General features: G+C 36.7%; 1 long non-coding RNA gene across 1 annotated transcript in view; it reads right to left on the minus strand.

Annotated features, from left to right (window-relative positions):
* LOC121476365 overlaps positions 1–20,047 on the minus strand; it is a 79,994-nt gene that overhangs the window by 53,203 nt on the left and 6,744 nt on the right. The window contains exon 2 of the long non-coding RNA XR_005983927.1: positions 6,999–7,063. This is a non-coding gene — a long non-coding RNA (uncharacterized LOC121476365). The remainder of the gene's footprint in view (positions 1–6,998; positions 7,064–20,047) is intronic.

Below are 20,047 nucleotides of genomic sequence, written 5' to 3' on the forward strand. Positions count from 1 at the left end.
AAATTTCAAAGGAGCTTTCACACTAGTAAGAATAGAAAGATGTAGAAACTAACATCTTTGACTACAATGCTGCCAGCCTTTTGCTGGGTGCATTTACCAGTGTTTTGTCATTATCATCACCATGTAATCCAAACCCTCTGCAAATAGAAGTTTCACAGATTGTATTGGTCAGAATGGAATTTTAACCCAATTTATCTGCCTAGAAAACCCATGATCTTTCCGTTATGCAATAACATCTATTCAAATAATAGTATTAACTAGTGTGTTTAAGTCCCACCCATCAACAAGCAAGCTGGCAGGAGGTGTTTGCAACAGAGTTACAATGTTATATCCAGTGTTTGGATTCTGAGGATAAGTGGCTGGGAGCCTCAGGGACTAGGATCAGAGACCAGCCTAATCCATCACCTTGATTTCCTCAATGCCCATGACAGGGCATGGCATATAATGGAGACTGAGTGTATGCTCGTGTAAGGATGGGGACAGAAGAGAAAATGAAGTCAAGAAGGGGAGCTGTCTGCATGGGAGAGTGGGCCATTGGTCTTCTATTGTTCTTTGGATGTATTTTCCAAGTCACTATTTTGCTTGTTTCCCTCAGTGTACACTCGGTTTGTCAGTATTTCAGATGTGAACTCACTTTCCAGGTGTTATATGCTGACACATGACTGATACCACATATATGAGGATTGTTGTTTCTTTTAGGCCATTATACTTTCCTCAATGCTACCTAAGACTGAGAGAGGTGTTTAGTACTTGCTTCCCACTTACTCAGATTTATTCCAAGCTTATTGTTAACTAAAATCTGAGAACTTTTCAACTTAAACCTCAACATCCTGCATACACAGGATTGTTTTGAATGGAGACTCAACTTGACAATTAGTTCTGTTGTGCAATTCATGGAAATATGGAGTTTCTTTTGAAAAGAGGGAGAATTTTAGGAACAGTTTAGATGATGGAAGTTGGTAGATTAAATTTAAATGCAGGTAGAGAAGGCCTCAGGCTGAAGTTATATCCAGGGATGGCTGAAGAGTAGCTGTAAGTCCAGGGCGTTGGCCTTATAGAGGAAGGGACTCTGCTTGAGAACACACCCTGCAGGACAGGGGGAGGTGCTTAGAGACCACATGGGCTTCGATGAGGAATAGCTATAAGGCCTGGTAAAGGCTGGGAGAACTTGAGCTCTGGTAGAATGTGGAATCTCTCATCTTCCCTATCTCCTCAAACCCCCTTTGGGAAAATCTTCTGTTCTGTGCTCAGAAGTACCGAACAGAGGCTTTCTAGATCTAGTAAATTGGAATGTCTACCTTTATGAGTTAAAGTTAAAATAAAAGTGCCTTGAACCAGGTAAGCTTGATTCAAGGGCAGCATTTCTTTTCTCAGTCCCATATATTGAGGAGGATTCATAATTACAGTGAATGCTAGAAATAGGAATGCCATTGTGGCACTGCAGAGTGTTCACACATTCAATTATTGCCTTTTGCATACTATGTCTAATGAGTCCCAGCAGTTAATAGCTAATATAAGAAGCATAAAGCCATTTGTCTCGTTTTAAAAATATTCCATTTCTTCCTGGCTGCTTTTGTGGCTTTCTATTCTGAAAGCCAAGCTTTACTCTCACCACCCTTTCATTCCTTCTTATCTAAAGAACTAATTTTCTTAGTACCCGGACATCATTTCCAGTTCAGTTTGTTTGTTTTAATTTTTTGGAGGAAGTTTAACAAAGTATTTGTTTCACAGCCTTAACATTTTGAAAGAGACATTTTGAAAGAGATATGTGGCTTAAAAGCAGGATCCCAAATTAAAGTATATTTAAAATAATTATTATTGAGTCCATCTGGCTTCATCTATCAGAAGCAGAAACTATTCTTGCTTTCAAATGCTTAGCATATAACTGAAAAATTACAGCAAAATGGAGTAGTGATTTCAGAAAGATGAAAAGCAATGGGGCTCCTAGTATGCTGCCACTAACATCTCTTCTGAGAACAATATCTTTATGAAAACTATCTCAGATAACACAAAGGATGAAGCTATGCAGATCCTCCCAGCCATTGGTCTCCCAAGCGATGGGTGAGAATACCGGTATACTCACAGAGACCCCTTCTGGAGATGCCTAGGCGTGGCACTGGCTGACTGAGGGTTTGCCCTTGGAAATTATATAATCAGCCCACATATCACAAGAAGCTTAAGATCTTCATCTCGAATACAACCAAAGTACCCAGGAATAACCTCTTGGAAGCCATATTGTCCAACAAAGATATCAATTTGTATATTATTCTCTCATCTTTCTCTGGCTCCTCCATTTTTCAGGACCCCTGTCCAACCATGGGAACTCATCCCAGGTTGTCTATCATTCAGAATGTGTTTCAAGCTTTACTGTTTCATAAATAGATCTCCTGGACTCTGTGGAATTAAGATCTTAGGAAGCTGAATATTGGCCTTATGGAACCCACTGAACAGGTCTGTATCTATGATGGAGAAAGCAGGTTCGTACCCTATTACTGCCTTATCCAGGAGTTTGAGAGGAAAGGCATAGCATCAGCAGAGTCCTATGAGCCAGAATCCTGAAGTGTCTGCAATATTCTAGCTAGAATCCTCGCCAGAACTCAACAAAGACTGGAAGGGGTTTAGGATTCAGGAAGATGGAATGTCTTTTTTTTTTTTTTTTGAATTAAATAAATAAATAAAATAAAACTATTTATTTATTTATCTTAAAGAGATTTAATATATTTTTTAATAGTAAATTTATTTTTATTGGTGTTCAATTTACCAACATACAGAATAACACCCAGTGCTCATCCCGTCAAGTGCCCCCCTCAGTGCCCGTCACCCATTCACCCCCACCCCCCGCCCTCCTCCCCTTCCATCACCCCTAGTTCGTTTCCCAGAGTTAGGAGTCTTTATGTTCTGTCTCCCTTTCTGATATTTCCCACACATTTCTTCTCCCTTCCCTTATATTCCCTTTCACTATGGGAAATGAATGAGAACATACAATGTTTGTCCTTCTCCGATTGACTTATTTCACTCAGCATAATACCCTCCAGTTCCATCCACATCGAAGCAAATGGTGGGTATTTGTCGTTTCTAATGGCTGAGTAATATTCCATTGTATACATAAACCACATCTTCTTTATCCATCATCTTTCGATGGACACCGAGGCTCCTTCCACAGTTAGGCTATTGTGGACATTGCTGCTAGAAACATCGGGGTGCAGGTGTCCCGGCGTTTCATTGCATCTGAATCTTTGGGGTAAATCCCCAACAGTGCAATTGCTGGGTCGTAGGGCAGATCTATTTTTAACTCTTTGAGGAACCTCCACACAGTTTTCCAGAGTGGCTGCACCAGTGCACATTCCCACCAACAGTGTAAGAGGGTTCCCTTTTCTCCGCATCCTCTCCAACATTTGTGGTTTCCTGCCTTGTTAATTTTCCCCATTCTCACTGGTGTGAGGTGGTATCTCATTGTGGTTTTGATTTGTATTTCCCTGATGGCAAGTGATGCAGAGCATTTTCTCATGTGCATGTTGGCCATGTCTATGTCTTCCTCTGTGAGATTTCTCTTCATGTCTTTTGCCCATTTCATGATTAGATTGTTTGTTTCTTTGGTGTTGAGTTTAATAAGTTCTTTATAGATCTTGGAAACTAGCCCTTTATCTGATAGGTCATTTGCAAATATCTTCTCCCATTCTGTAGGTTGTCTTTTAGTTTTGTTGACTGTATTCTTTGCTGTACAAAAGCTTCTTATCTTGATGAAGTCCCAATAGTTCATTTTTGCTTTTGTTTCTTTTGCCTTTGTGGATGTATCTTGCAAGAAGTTACTGTGGCTGAGTTCAAAAAGGGTGTTGCCTGTGTTCTCCTCTAGGATTTTGATGGAATCTTGTCTCACATTGAGATCTTTCATCCATTTTGAGTTTATCTTTGTGTATGGTGCAAGAGAGTGGTCTAGTTTCATTCTTCTGCGTGTGGATGTCCAATTTTCCCAGCACCATTTATTGAAGAGACTGTCTTTCTTCCAGTGGATAGTCTTTCCTCCTTTATCGAATACTAGTTGACCATAAAGTTCAGGGTCTACTTCTGGGTTCTCTATTCTGTTCCATTGATCTATGTGTCTGTTTTTCTGCCAGTACCACACTGTCTTGATGACCACAGCTTTGTAGTGCAACCTGAAATCTGGCATTGTGATGCCCCCAGCTATGGTTTTCTTTTTTAAAATTCCCCTGGCTATTCGGGGTCTTTTCTGAGTTATTATTGGCACTTGGGGTTGGAGAGGGCTCATTTGTGATCCAACATAGGAATCCGTCCTGAGAGATTAGAGGGCCATCCTAGGAATGTTGAAAGGGTCTGGAGAGAGGCAGGTAATGTTTTACTTACACATAAGCCTGTTAGTTCTGTCTCCATCAAAATATTTCCAACAATGTGTATATAGAAGCAAATTCTTTTCATTAGTAGAGCCATAGATGTATAAAGAAAAGCTGGAGAGTAAACTCCCTAAATCTCAAACCAAGAGAGAATGTTACATATGAAGAAGGAAGTTATTCCCCCAGGATATCTAGAATTAGGAAGGACTAAATTTGTATCTGCACTAAGAAGTTTAGGTTAGACTTGCAAAAGCAAGGGTCTTTTCTAGAATCATTATATGATACTAGAAAATTTCAGAAGTTGTAGAATCCTTGGTGAAATGTCCATAATTTCCAGTTATGCTCCTGATGATTTTTCTTTACCTCAAATTTTCTTTGGAAGCTGTTTGAACTAAAGAAGTAGTTTGTTTTGCTTTATTTTTAATACTAAGAGACAGAAGAACTTGAAAAACTGGTTGGTTGATTTTTGGATTTTACAGGAGATTAAACAAAGTATTTTCTATTAATATTCTCTATGAACATACTGCTTCTGCCTTAGGAAGGGTAGTGAATATTAGTAAAACTTCCTTGTTGATTGAAGATTCTATAGTGATTCACTGACCATTGTTTATACTCTAATCAACTAAGGATTCACAAGGAGGCATGCTAATGACTGGTCATAAGTGAGGTCCATGGCAGTATATTATAAAAACTCACACCTTGTCCTAGGAATGCTTATAATTTTTTTTTCAAGTTAGTCCATATGTTGTAAGAAGAGATAATGTTCAAATGAAGGAAGAATGTTCTAATGTTCAAGGAATGGAAATAGGGAAAGACATAGGCAATATTTGTGATATAACAGTAAGTTTCAGCATCTGGTCCTACCAATGGGATTTAACTAACTGCTAACTAATCCAAGGACAAATAGTAATTGCTTTCCCAGTAATTTCTTCATTATCTTGTTTTTCTGTTTCAAATGAGAATAAAATGTTAGGAAAGAAATATGAGAAACTGCCTGGCATTCTGGGATACATACTTTTATGTGAATTAGTTGAGTACAGTTTAATTTGAGCACCTGCCATTTCAAAAATTTTTATTTGAATTATTAACAGTGCATTACTAGTTTCAGAGGTAGAGTTTAGGGTTTTGTCTGTTGCATTTTGTCAGTTGTCATTATATCACATACTCTCCCTTAATGTCCATCACCCAGTTATCCCATCCCCCTCTCCTCCAGCAATCCTCAGTTTGTTTCCTATGGTTAAGAGTCTCTTTTGGTTTGTCTCCCTCTCTGATTTCTTGTATTATTTTTCTCTCCTTTCCCCTATGCTTTTCTGTTTTGACTCACTTAAATTGCACATATGAGTGAAATAATATAATTGTCTTTCTCTGGTTGACTTATTTTGCTTAGCATACTGCCCTCTAGTTCCATCCATGTTGTTGCAAATGGTAGGATTTCATTTTCTGATGGATGAGTAATATTCCATTGTAGGTAGGTATATATCTCACATCTTTTTCCATTCATCTGTTGATGGACATCTGGGGTCTTTCCATAGTTTGGTTATTGTGGACACAGCTGCTATAAATATTGGGGTACAAGTGCCCTTTTGGATCACTACATTTGTATCCTTTGGGTAAGTACACAATAGTGAGCATATACCATTTAAATTCTCAATTTATATTCAAATACCAGAGATGGCAATTTAGCATATGTTAGATTTCCTAATTTTTCTTAACTTTTAAGCTCTTTCTTCTAATACTTTCCACACCCCGCTCCTTTTTCTGGCAAGAGCACTTCAGTGTTAGAAGAGCTGCTGATATAAATTTAAGAGTGACAAATCAAAATGACTGCTTAGGAGATTAATACTCTTTTGGAGGCAAATTTTCATCTGATTAAATATATACCAAACACCTCTTCACAATTTATTTTCTAAGGTTAAATCTCAGAAATGTTGCATCAGTCTGATCTGATTCATTGAAGTAATTCATAGGAGCAGCTTCATGAGTTATTGGCTTCATGCCTGATCCCTGAAGGGCTTGTGGAATCACTGGGCTACTAATGCTATCATGAAGCCATGTTCAAAATGAAACTTCAAAAAAGGAGGTGCTAGCTTTCAGTTGTTTCTAAAGAGACTTTCTTTCCTTCCTCCCTCCCTCCCTTCCTTCCTTCCTTTCTCTTCTTAGGGAAAGACAGATAAATGGACTCTGGATAAATAAATTCAACTAAGAAAATATAGAATAAATCCAGTGTTGTCTATGTCATAGCCTTTGGTAACTCTTAGAACAGATGGAGGCAGAAGTGAAAGCTAAGCACAGATATTGGCACATCAGCTCCTCTTTCTCCTTTAGTTCAGACAAATCTATCTTCTTGATACTGCTCATACCTGTGGTAAAGAGCTTTGAATACACACACACATACACACACACACACACACACACACACAGTGCCAGGGACACTGTAGTTAGGGGAACCAATCTAGTCATCATGAAGCTACTCATAGGTGGAAGGACATTGGGAGGTAAATAGGCTCTCACTAGAAGAAAAACAGAAAAGTATTCAGGATAAGGATGAGAGGTACGAAAGAGATTATTTCAATGACTCATTATCTGATGGCCCAAAATTTCTTGTGAAAGAATTGATTATTTAAAACACAGTCTAAAGTTCCAGCATACTTGCCACAACTCTCTGTAGCTTCCCTTCACTCTTTTCTGAAAGGTAATCTTCAGTGCTGTGGTCTCTAAAAGAAAATTGCACAAGTCACATCTCAATCAAAAGAGGTCCAAAGAGCAAAAGATTCTTCCATCAGCTGAAGCCACTACTTGTTATAGGGCCTAATAAATAACGTTTTATTTCTAACAAATGTAGTCTTTAGTTTTGAAAAGCCCAATGACCAGAATTCTCCTTCTGATTTTATAGTTATACCTTTTGATTTTTGAAATGAAGAACTACATACATATAGGAAAGAAAACTATCTGTAGCCCCAGTACCCAGAGATAACCAGGTTTAACAATTTGACAGATTTCTTTCACTAATTATTTTTTCTATATTATCCATATTGAAATTTATACTTTGTGTCTTTTTTAAATCTACTGTCTTTTAAGAAACATTTTCTACTCCTATTTTCTTCTGACTTCTGAATGATTGATTTTTTTCCATCAAGCAATGTCTTCAGGTAGCACATACTCTCTATTTCATCTGATTTTTCTTTGAAACCTCTCCTGCATGCCTTCTTTCTCCATAGGATTTAAAGTTGTGATCTTGTGCCTTGCCTTATGTTCTTCACCAGCTGTTTCCTTAGGCCCTAGAGTCTTTAGACCACCTTGAAGTGTGTTTGCTGAATAATGTGCTCCAGGGCAAGAGAAATGTCTTCTTAACCTTTGTTTCCCCATAGATTAGCCTGACATATGATAGACTTTTATTACATATCTGCTGACTTACTAATGATTCCCACAACATCACAACAAGTACCCCTAATTTTTGAAAGACTACATGGTAACCATTGTGCCAAGGATTTTATGTATTTTGTTGCTAATCTGTATCACAATGTTCAGGGTCATAGGTGAGCATCATTAACCTATTTTTTTTTTTGTAGACAAGGAACCTGAGATTTAATTTTATTGAGTCAAAAATCTTTATTATGGGCAGTAACCAGAAACAAGTAATTCACTATGGTAAGGCCCCAAGCCCATTTCCCTCACATGAGCATAAAGCCAATGACAGTTACTACAGGGGCTACAAAATTGAACAAGTTATGGAGATTGTCCTCTAAAACTTAGCACTAAGACAGGAAAGGTAAGACACACCTATAAAGATGAATCAAGGAGAAGAAGAGAGGGAGCTTTCTACTGGCAGGAGATTATTCTATCATGGACATTATTTAGAATTGCCAGAACATAGTGGTAATAAAAAGCACTGGTGGGTTTTTATTATTATTTATAAATTTTCTATAGGCAATATATTCATTTATTGCCTACACCTGCACATATTCCTCTTGCTTACCACACATCTTAGTATGCTCTGCACATATAAAAATCCTGTTTTTAATAGGATTATGTTTGGAAAGTATCAAATGAATAAAGAGAAAACAGTAACACCTCATATTTTAATAAAACATTTCAATTTACTCTTATTCCATTATTTGAACACTGTAACTTTGGGCCAAAGATAATGAAAAGAGGAGGCCAGAGTTGCAATGAGGACACAGCAGTAGGCAATTCTAAGATTAATTTTGGATAGTGACTTTTGCAGTCAGATATCTGGAAACATACACATCCTAAGGCTGCTTCCTGAATGTCTCTCAGTTATGTCCTTTTAGGGGCATCCAGAGTTCTTTGGTAATGTGTAATGTTTGCATTCTTGTCCCTAAATACCCTAAACACATGCATTCTTTGGTAATAGCAGAATAATAGATGCAGTTTGTTAAGTAATCACTTTGAGTTAGATACTAATTTGTATAGATTCATTTATCCTGAGAACAAACCTCTGGAGAATGCAAAATAATCTCCATATAATAGCTACTAGGTGGGGAACCTCAAATCTGAACTCCAGGTCATTTAATGCCAAAATCATTTATCTTTCCATTATGACAACCCTTTATTTGATCTGAAACCTTGTGTGAGGTGAGCATTCTGTTTGTTGAACATCTGTTTTCATTTCTTCTACTAAGAGCATCTGATTCCTCCATTGGGGAACTGCATCTTTTCCATTAGATACATTCATAGTGAGTCTACCAATCAAAATGCCTCACTACCCAGCTGTCTTGAAATAGGGATGACCCAAGAAAAGCCAATCAAATTCTCCATTCCTAGATATTAAATTTTGAGCAGCATAGAATGGCACAGTCATTGATGGGATTTATTCATCCCTGTGATGAAACCCTAGAGTCTTCACTAATTTATGCTAAATTTCAGAGTAGGCAGAGTCTTGGTCCTTTCAGAGACCTGTTCAGATTTTTATTTAATTCTGTGAGCTATTCCAAAGATTTCCAATAAATTAATTTTTGGTACAAATTAACAAGAATTGATAACAGAATATTTATTGCCCACAACCAAAAAAATTCAACAAAAATTGCCATATACTCTGCTTTGTTTGTTAAAAAAAAATATATCAACTAATCCCTTGGGGACACTTGCTTCCTTCTGTGTCACACTCTTCCTCTGATTTCTTGTTTTAGAACATGCCACTGGTGAAGGTTGGGGATTTCAACAGATTCACATAGAAGTATAAAGAGATAAGAGGACCCTGAGATTGGTTGCAGGTTGACAGAAGTCCATTATACAGACATGGAAACTGAGAAATACATTAGTAAAAGATTTAATCAAGGTTAGAGTGAGTTAATGGACAACCTGGAACCACTATAAAGATGGACTTTTAAGGAAAAAGAGGGGGGAAGGCAAACCAGGAAATAGACTCTTAACTATAAGAGACTGATAGTTACCAGAAAGGAGGTGGGTAGGGGGGAATTGGTGAAACAGGTGAGGAGTATTAAAGAATGCACTTATTATGATAAAAATAAATAATTTCTTTAAAAGGGTGGACTTTTATATAGTGCTTCAGCAATAAAATTACATCATTTTTAAAAAGACATTTATTTTAGAGAGACAGCATGCACAAGTGGGAAATGCAGAGGGAAAGGGAATCTCAAGCAGACTCCATTCTGAGCATGGAGCCTGCTGTGGGGCTCAATCTCAATAACCTAACTGAGATCATGACTGAGCCTAAGCCAAGAGTCAGATGCTTAAGCAACTGTATCACCCACACACCCTTAAATCACTTTACATGACTCTATAATATAGATTCTTCCAAACTTTGGCCAAAATTTTCTTTCTTGCCTCCAGAATATTGTTTTTCAACAAAATATTAAACTAATTCTTAAAACTGATATAATAGATTTGTTGTTTCTGAGGAAGAAAAAGGATTTGTAAAATTATAGGACATAGATTAGTTAATAGAGGCTCCATCTCTCTTTGAAGATACCTTGAACATTAAATGATCCAGACACCTGGTTCTAAGAAGTATCTTATTACTCTAATCCACGTGCTGAAGGTAATTTGGTCTTTGTTTAGAGCCCCAGTATTTATCAAGAAGTTAGTTTGTCATCTTGGGGAATATTACTTATAACTTCGCAAAGGAGATCTTTTCCAATAAATTCAAGATAAAACATGGCTGAGAATAATTCGTTTGTTTGCCCATCTATACATAAGAATTTTTTTGGGGGGGTCATCACATACTTATTGAGTATTTTGCAGAAGGGATTAAAGGTGATGAAGGTAAAAAAGCATTTTTCACCTTAAGGAGCTATAACAGAAAAAACGTGAAACAATTTCCCAATGTAGTATATGCTGTCTATAGCTAAAGAATATATAAAAGCCTCCCCACTGCCACCCAAAATAGCTCTATGTATCCTGATTATTTATAATGCACTTACTACTATTTAGAATTATACATTCAAGCATTTAATTATTATCTTTACTATATGACCTACACTAAAATAGAAGATGAATCAGGACAAGAACTCTGGTACATCTCTGTATTGCCAGCAATAATGAACATAGTGACTGGCACAAAGGAAACAGTAAGTACTGACTACATGAATGAATGAGCAATGGACCTTACCCAGAAATCCGGGAGAAGATTTCAAAGACAAAGAGATGATTGAATGGCATCACAAAACCTCAATTTAACCTTAAGGATAAAGTCAATAGGGGTAGGAAAACATTTAAGGAAGCAACATAGTTAAAGGCATATGGTGAGGAGGTATTTAGAGATTGGTATGTTGCAGGAATACTAGTAGCTCAACTTAACAGATTTGAAAGAATTCGGGACTGATTCATGAACCTTCAATTTTAACTTCTCAAAAACATGATCGTCCATTAAAGTTTCTATGAAAGGAAAGTGAGAAGATGCTCTGTTGAGGAATCACTACTATAGCACTATAGACATTGAGCACTTGATTTGGATCAGGGAGATCAGTTACTGCAAAAGTCCAGGCAAAGGTCATGGCTCCATTGAAAGTGGGGGAAAAGAAAATTAAAATTAATGATTCTGTATGCACTGGAGGTGTGACTACATGGGCCATCTCATTTATAGTACTTTATCCACTGAAGGAATTAAATGCTTCCAGGCACACCTGCTTCTTAACATGAGCATCACTCAAGAATAGAACTCAAACTAAGTAAAATGCAATTTTCTCAATATGAGACATCAGCTAAAAACAGTGAGCACAGCAGTTCCTAATTGCTAGACTGGTGACCTTTTACCAAGGTGGGGTGATCAATTTGAAATAACAAAACAGAATGCATTCCACAGCAAAACATCTCTCTAGAGGCAATCTGGCCAAGGGGATGTCTGCAAGATCCAAACCTGCTACAAATAGAAAGTTTAAATTTTTTTTCAAGTTCTTGAGAATGGAACAAAAATTCAGTGTAAATGACATTTCTAATTTTTTCAACACTCTATGATTTGGTGACAAGGTCACAATTGCTGGCTTTTACTATCCTCCTACAATGTATAACTGTTATAGACCCCTTCTCTAATCACTTACTTCTTCAGAACACAGTACAGTCATGATGTTGGGACACAGTAGTTTGGAGAGCAACAGGGGGGAAATGAAGGCTGTTACAAATCGTTTATTTTTTAAAAAAAGTTAAAATGTGCAAGATCATACATCTTTTATTTATTTTCTTTGACTATAGCCAATTCAAAATTATACCTAAAATAAGAGCATACTCATTTTGTGGCATGCCATACTTTCTTGAATGTAAAGGAAGAGGTCACAGAATGCCAGGTCACTACAGATTTTCATCACACTGCGCAGTCCAGATAGCCAATGCTTGCAGGAACCAGTTCTAACACTCTCCATCTACCTTACTAGGGCTACATGCCCTACCCCAATGTTCCCCTACAACCTGCCCTGCCTGATTTGACCACCGCAGCAGGCACGCCTCCAAAATGGCTCCTGCCCTAGGTAGAGGAGTTAGATAAACCCACACAACCAGTGCCCACAGTTCCTGAAGCCAGACCCCTCAGCTGGCTGTGCAGGGAGCAAGCCCTGCCCTTTGGGGCACCCCCGGCAATCACAGCAATTGCATATGCGTAGGCTGAGTGTTGCACTTGCCTACCAGCAAGCCTACAGCACAGTGAGCAAATGCTGCCCAGTGTGCCTGCAGCAGGTGAAGTGGGTCATTGTAGCCCCACCCAATAGCTTGCCCACAGTAATCCCAGCTCAGCCACATAAGGGAGCATGAAGCCCACATAGGGAACACCCCTGGAATGCTGGTTCCTGGTGACCAGGAGTGTTTAGAAGGAGGCTACCACAAGAACCTTTCTATACGAGACTTTCTAGTCCAGGAGGTTTAGGTGACGATCTAACACAACAAAACAAGCAAAATGAGGAGGCAGAGGAATGTGTTACAAATAAAAGAACAAGACAAAAATCACAGAAAAAGAGCTAAATGAAACAGAGATAGGCAATATGCCTGATAAAGAATCCAAAATCATAAGCTGTTCACTGGACTGAGAGAAGAATGGATAAGCTCAGTGAGAACGTCAACAAGAGAAAATATAAAAAGAATGAATCCGAGCTGAAGAATAAATGAAATAAAACATACATTAGAGGGAATCAAGAGCCAATTAGGAGTTGTAGAAGAATAGATCAGTGATCTTGAACACAGGGTAATGAAAAGCAACCAACCTGAACAGCAAAAAGAATAATAAAAAATTGGGATGCCTGGGTGGCTCAGTGGTTAACCATCTGGCTTCGGCCCAGGGCGTGATCCTGGAGTCCCAGGGTCAGTCCCACATCGGGCTCCCTGCATGGAGCCTGCTTCTCCCTCTGCCTGTATCTCTCATGAATAAATAAATAAAATCTTTTTAAAAAATAATAAAAAATTAGGATAAATTAAGACAACACCAAGTGTGGCAACATTCCCATAATAGGAGTTCCAGGTGGAGAAGGGGGAAGGTTACTTATTTTAAAATTTATCTCACTTGGGGAAGAAACTGGACATCCATGTCCAGAAAGTAGAAAGCCCCAAACTAGATGAACCCAAGGAGTTCTACACCAAGACACATATTAAAATGGCAAAAATTAAAGATTTAAAAATTAAAGAGAATTTTAAAAACAAGAGAAAAGAAACAACATACAAGGAGAACTCATTAGGGCTATCTGGTGGTTTTTCAGCAGAAACTTTGCAGCCAGAAGGGAATGGTATGATTGATATATTCAAAGTGCTGAAAGGAAAAAAAAATCTTACAACCAGGAATACCCAGCAAGGTTATTATTCAGAATTGAAGAGAGTTGAAGACTTTCCCAGACAAACTAAAGTTAAAGGAGTTCATCATCTCTAAACAAGCCTTATAAAAAATAATTAAAGGGAATTATGTAAGTGGAAAAAAAGTCTGAAACTAGAAGAAAATTATGAAAGGAAAATGTTTCACTAGTAAAAGTAAACATAGAGTAAATGTAGATTAGTTACTTATAAGTCCAGTATGGAGATTAAAACAAAAAATTGTAAAAATCAGTAGTATCTACAAAATTAGTTAAGAGATATAAATAGGTAGAAAATATGATATTGTGTACATAAAACATAGAGGGGGGAGTAAAAATTTAGTGCTTTTGGGAATTTATTGAATTTAAGTGACCACCAACTCAATATAGACTACTATTCATGTAGGATGTTATATATTAACCCCATGATAACCAGAAGTCAAAAACATATGATAAAAATAAAGAGAAAGGAATCCAAGTATAATGCTAAAGAAAGCTATTAAATCAAAAGGGAAGAGAACAAGAGAAGGAAAATAAACAGGAGAATTTCAAAAACAACCAGAAACCAACTAACAAAATTGCCATAAGTACTAACCTATCAATAATTACTTTAATATAGGGACACCTGGGTGGCTCAGTGGTTGAGCGTCTGCCTTCATCTCAGGGCATGATCCCAGGATTCCGGATCAAGTCTCATATTGGGTATCTTGCAGGGAGCCTGCTTATCTCTCTGCCTATGTTTCCCCCCCACACACCTCCCATGTCGATCATAAATAAATAAAAATTATTTTAAAAATTATTTTAATATAAGTGGACTAAATACTAGAATCAAAAGTCTTGGAGCGACCAAATGGATAAAGAAAACAAGACCCATGTATGTGCTTCCTATAAAAGACTCACCACATTCAGACTGAAAGTAAAAGAATAAAGATATTCTATGCAAATGGACATTAACAAGAAAAAAAACAGGGTAGCAATACTTCTGTCAGACAAAATAGACTTTCAAACAAAGACTGTGACAAGAAACAAAGAAGGGGATTATAGAATTATATCATGATGAAAAGTTCAATCCAAATTGGATGCAATAATTGTAAATGTCTGTGTACCCAACATAGGAGTACTTAAATACATAAAGCAAATATTAACAGACATAAAAGGAGAAATTGACAGTAATACAGTAATAGTAGGGGACTTTAACACCTCACTTACATCAATGAATTGATCATACAAATAAAAAACAAAGAAACTGGCTTTGACCTAAAACATTAGATCAGATGGATTTCACAAATATACAAAACATGCCACCCATAAATATCAGAATACATGTTATTTTCAAGTGCACATGGAACATTCTTCAGAATAGATCATACTATGCCATAAACAAACCTCAAAAATTTAAAAAGAATAAAATCAAATTAAGCATTTTTCTGATCACAATGGTGGGAAATTAGAAATCAAAAGAAAAAACTGGAAAAAAAACCTGAAGCACATAGCTGAACAATATGCAACTAAAAAAACCGATGTGTCAATGAAAATAAAAATCAGAGAAAATGAAAAAAATACATGGAGATTAATTAAAATGGAAACAAAATGGTCCCAAATCTTTGGGATACAGCAAACACAGTTTTAAGAGGGAAGTTTATAGCAATACAGGCCTATGTCAAGAAATAAGAAAATTCTCAAATAAACAACTGATACTTCCACATAAATGAATAAGAAAAAGAAAGAAAAAAAAACCCAACTTAGTAGAAGGGAGAAAGCAGTTAAAATTAGAGTGGAAATAAATGAGATCAAGACTAAAGAAACAATCGAAAAGATCAATGAGACAAGAGCTGCTTCTTTGAAAAGATAAAACTGATAAACCCTTAGCTGGACTCATTAAGAAAAAAAAAATAGAGAGGACTCAAAATCAGAAATAAAAGAAAAATAAGAAGTGAAACCACAGAAATACAAAAGATTAGAAAAGACTTCTATGAAAAATTACATGCCAACAAATTGGACTACCTAGAAGAAATATATAAATTCTTACAAACGTGCAATCTTCCAAAACAGAATAAGGCAAAACTGAAAAACTTAAACAGTCCCTTTACAAGTAAGGAAATTGAATCAGTAATCAAAAAATTCTCAAGAACCAAAAGTCCAGGATCAAATGGCCTTCACAGGTGAATTCTCTCAGACATTTAAAGGAGAATTAATACTTATTCTTCTCAAACTATTCCAAAAAATAGAATAAAAAGGAAATTTTCCAAACTATTATACACACTACCCTGATACCAAAACCAGACACTTCCAAAAAAAAAAAAAAATACAGGCCAATAACCCTAATGAACATAGATGCAAAAATCCTCAAGATATTACCAAACCAAATTCAACAATTTATCTTTCAATTCAATCTTTCACCATGATTGAGTGAGATTCATTTTAGGAAGGCAAGATTCAATATCCACAAATCAATGTGATATATCATATTAACAAGGGGAAGGATAAAAAACATATGATCATCTTAATAGACATAGAAAAAAAGACATTTGACAGAAATCTAACATCCATTCATGATAAAACCTCTCCACAAAGTGGGTATAGAGAAAACATACCTTAACATAATAAAGTCCATATATTATGTTTGCTATGAGGGGAATCCACAGCTAACATCACACTTAATGGTGAAAAAACTGCAAACTTTCCTTCCAAGATGAAGGACAAGGTAAGGATGTCCTCTCACTTTCATTCAACATAGTACTGGGGATCCTCATGGCAATTATCAGCCAAGAAAAATAAATAAAAAGCAGCCAAAGTAGTATGAAACAAGTCAAATTATCACTAATTGCAGGTGAAATACTTTATACAAAAAAAAAAAAAAACCCACCAAAAACTCCACTGTAAAACTGTTAGAATGAATAAATGAATTCAGTAAAATTGTAGGCTACAAAAATTAATTAATATACAGAAAACTGGGATCCCTGGGTGGCGCCGCGGTTTGGCGCCTGCCTTTGGCCCAGGGCGCGATCCTGGAGGCCCGGGATCGAATCCCACATCGGGCTCCAGGTGCATGGAGCCTGCTTCTCCCTCTGCCTATGTCTCTGCCTCTCTCTCTCTCTCTGTGACTATCATAAATAAAAAAAATTAAAAAAATATACAGAAATCTGTTGCTTCTATTTAAAAATAACTAAGTAGCAAAAAGAGAAATTAAGAAAACAATCCCTTTTATAGTTGTGCTAAAAATAATAAAATAGAAATAAACTTAACCAAGGAGGTAAAAGACCTATACTCTGAAAATTTCAAGAAATAGATTAAAGAAATTTAAGATGACACAAATAGAAAGAGATTCCATGCTCATGGACTGAAGGAATCAATATTGTTAAAATGCCCATACTAACCAAAGAAGCCTATAGATTCAAAGCAATATCTATCAAAATACCAACAGCATTTTTTAAAACATAACTAGAACAAATAATCCTGAAATTTGTATGGAACCACAAAAGACACCAAATAGTCAAAGCAATGTTCTTCTTGGGAAAGAACAAAGCTGAAAAATTCACAATTCCAGATAAAGATATACTATAAATCTATACTAATCAAAACAACAGGGCAATGTCACCAAAAGAAACCTATAGATCAATAGAAGAGGATAAAGAGTCCAGAAATAAATCTACACTTACATGGTTAACTAATGTATGACAAAACAGGCAAACAAATACAATGGAGAAAAGACAGGATTTCAATAAATAGTGCTAGGAAAACTGGGAAGCTACATGCAGAAGAATGAAACCAGACCACTTTCTTACACCATGCACAAAAATAAACTCAAAACGGGCTTAATACCTAAGTTAGAGATCCAAAACCATAAAGCCCCAGAATAAGCATGGGCAGCAATCTCTTGTGTATCAGGCTTAACAACTTATTTATAGGTTTCCTGAGGCCAGGGAAACAAACAAAAGAAACCCCACAAAACCTCTTGGGACTACATCAAACTAAAAAGTTTTTGCATAGCAGAGGAAACCATCAACAAAACAAAACAAAGAAATCAATCTACTGAATGAGCAAAGATATTTGCAAAATCTGATAAGGGGTTAGTATCCAAAATATCTAAAGAACTTTTACAACTCAATACACAAAAAACCCCAAATAATCCAATTAAAAGATGGACAGAGAACCTGAATAGACATTTTTCAAAGATGACATACAAGTGGCCCCCAGGTGCAAGAAATATGCTTAGTATCACTCATCAGGGAAATGCAAATCCAAATTACAATGAGATATCATCTTATACCAGTCAGAATGGCTAGTACCAAAAAGACAAGAAATAACAAATGTTGGAAAGGATATGGAGAAAAGGAAACTCCTGTGCACTGTTGGTGGGAATGTAAATTGGTACAACCACTGTGGAAAATAATATGAAGTTCCTCAAAAATTAAAAATGAAAATTCCATATGATCCAGTTAATTTCTCTATTGAATATTTAACCAAAGAAAACAAAAAACACTAATTTGAAAAGATATATGCACCTCCATGTTTACTGCAGTATTACTTACCATAGCTAAAATATGGACACAGCCTGAGTGTCCACAGATAGATGGAGAAAGAAGTTACAGTATATGAATATACAATGGAATATTGGAGAAAGAAGTTACAGTATATGAATATACAATGGAATATTACTCAGCCATTAAAGAGAATGTGATTTGCCATTTGTGACAATGTGGATGGATCTGGAGAATATTATACTAAGTGAAGACAAATACAATATGATTTCACTTATATGTGGGATTTAACAAAACAAATGAACAAATAAAAACAGACTCAAATACAGAGAATAATCTGGTAGTTGACAGAGGCAGGAAGGCTAGGGAAATTGTTGAAATAGGCAAAGGGACTTAAGAGATACAAACTTCCAGTTATAAAATAAGTAAGACACAAAGATGAAAAGTACGGTAAAGGGATTATAGTCAGTCCTGTGATAACTGTTGGATGGTGACAGATGGTATTGACACTTGTTATGGTGAGCGGTGAGTGATGAGCAATGTATATAGTTGTTGAATCATCATGTTGTACACCTGAAACTAATGTGACATTGTATTCCAACTATATTTCAATAATTAACAAAACAAAACAAAACTTTTAGACCTTGGTCCCAATCTCCTCTTCTTCTTCCATGATCTCTGTGCCCAGGACACACTTGATATTTGACATTCTTGGAATATATTGCACTTCTTTACCTATGTTTATTTTGTCCTAAATGTCCTTCCTCTCCCTCCACCCTCTTATTTCTTTAAAGTGAGTGGTATCCGGCTCTCCTACTGCAAGTCACAGCCCCAGCATCCTCACATACCTGCAACTCTAGTGCCTACCTTGCTTTACAAGACTTAGGAGTCAGGAGGCTTTCTCCACTAAAAGACTGCAAGGCCCTAAGAGGAAGAAGGACTCACATTAGCAACATGTCTGACTCATAGCAGTGCTTAATCAATGTTTAGGGAAGTTTTAGTAAATATTGAAGTAGTAACATCAGGAAGTGTGTTTGTGATAATTTTCTATGTCACAAACCTAATGAACATTTCTTTAAAAACATCTCTTTTGACCTGTGTCTTTTCTTCTGCCAGAAAGATAATTGCTTCTTATCTTGGTTCTGTTAACTTAGCAAATATTTCTTGAACGTTTCTGAGTCTAAATCCTCTGGAGATATTGTGATCAAAGATGAATAAAATTGGGTCCTCACCCTCACAATGAACTGCTGAACAATTACAGTTCACTAGTCTATGCTAAAATGCGTTCATGGGTTCAACCCTATGCTCAGACAGCAGAAGTGAGAAAAGGAGAAATTCCAATGTTAATTAGGATTAGAGATCTGGGCTTGGGGGCTTCCTGATATAGGTAGATAGTAGCTTACACTGACTTCCTAGATTTGAATCATACTCTGTTGCAGGCTTAGAAAGATCCCTAAATTCTCTGAGAAATGAAAGTCCTCAATCCTGCTTATAATCTTCTCTTCCCAATTAAATTGAAACACTTGATAACCCAGCCTTTAGAAGATTGCTTGAGGGGCAAGGTTTTCTCTTCCAGAATCTGAAGCTCAACATTTGGAATTTAGTCAGCAGTAGGAGATGGGTTATTAAGAAAGTGGATGATTGCCCTATAAAAGTTAAATGCATAATGGAAGAGAGGGGAAAATAAAGGTCTTGATGAGAACATCATTTAGAGTCTCAAAGCCTTGGTCTGAGACGTTTATCCTCAGTGGAGCCAGTTTCCAAGTGTTCTGGCCTGGGTAGCGGGAGAAAGCACTACCTATGTCTGGAGGTACCACAGCAAGAGATGCTATTTCCAAATGCTAGCTTGGAAGACAGGCAGAAACTGTGGGTGCCTGAATAGGCTTCGGGCAGATCTGGAGGATGCTGAGGATTGGTTGGGGTTTTTTTGTTGTTGTTTGTTTTACTTTGGTCAATGCCAGAAGATCTATCA

The sequence above is a fragment of the Vulpes lagopus genome, chromosome 15, assembly GCF_018345385.1.
Source record: "Vulpes lagopus strain Blue_001 chromosome 15, ASM1834538v1, whole genome shotgun sequence".
NCBI classification, from domain to species: Eukaryota; Metazoa; Chordata; class Mammalia; order Carnivora; family Canidae; genus Vulpes; species Vulpes lagopus.